Raw genomic sequence first — 939 nt, forward strand, 5'->3', positions numbered from 1 at the left:
TCACCACCTTCCAGCTATGAATTCTCTGGTGCATCTACTTAAATATCCCCCCATTCCTTCCCCTTCATCACTCCACCGTTTGCGACCCTTCTCTGCGTGCCCAAATTGCCTCGAACCCTATAACCTGGAACTAGCCAGCTCTACTGCCGTGTTGCCATTTCATCTCCTATTTCCTCTGTCCCTCAGAATGGCCAGTCCGGCTAACCTCGAACCAGCTGACGGACCGGTTGACTTTGCTTAGCTTGGCGCAGGATATTCTTGACGCTTAATCCGGTGTCGTAATCAAGTTTACTCCCTCTTTCTCTCCCAGAATGATTGTTCTTGTACTCGAGGTGATATGAAAGAATGTGTTTAACTTTGCTATTGCATAAAGGCAAAGTTGGAGAAAAAAAACAATGAAGGATGCAACAAATTCACAATTCTGAATGTAACATTCTTCTTTTCTTGTTACTTACTTCAGTTCGCGCTCAAACCTGATGCGAATTCCCAGCCTTGAAATACTTTTAAATGCCTTTTTTGAGTATCATTATAAGGCGTAATAAGGTAACATTCTTAACCCCAGCTCTGTACACCTTCTACATCGTTCTGGGGGTGTAGCTCAGTGGTAGAGCGCTCGCTTCGCATGTGAGAGGCCCCGGGTTCGAACCCCGGCACCTCCACTGGCAGATCTGTTTTTTTTTTTTTTGGCGTCAAAATGCATCCACTGGTTTCGTGACATACGCAGTACTGCTCCCCACCATGTCTTTCTTCGGGAACTAACATTAACTTCACGCATTGGTATTAGTTTCAGGAGCGATTGATGGGATGATGGCAGAGAGGGCGTGCAGATATGTATTACTTAATTCTGGTTTTTATCAAAAAACACTGAACACATTTACCCACAGTACGCGGAATATTTCCTACCAGAGGCACAATATATGAATATATGCTAGGGAATAG

The 939-nt window shown here is 44.4% G+C and overlaps 1 non-coding gene across 1 annotated transcript; it reads left to right on the forward strand.

Annotated features, from left to right (window-relative positions):
- The first annotated feature begins 587 nt into the window (after window positions 1–587).
- Window positions 588–659, forward strand: TRNAA-CGC (transfer RNA alanine (anticodon CGC)). Its single transcript has one exon. It is a non-coding gene; the product is annotated as a tRNA-Ala (tRNA).
- The last annotated feature ends 280 nt before the right edge of the window (window positions 660–939 follow it).

The sequence above is a fragment of the Amblyomma mixtum genome, chromosome 2, assembly GCF_055824585.1.
Source record: "Amblyomma mixtum isolate Tamu chromosome 2, ASM5582458v1, whole genome shotgun sequence".
In the NCBI taxonomy this organism is placed as follows: Eukaryota; Metazoa; Arthropoda; class Arachnida; order Ixodida; family Ixodidae; genus Amblyomma; species Amblyomma mixtum.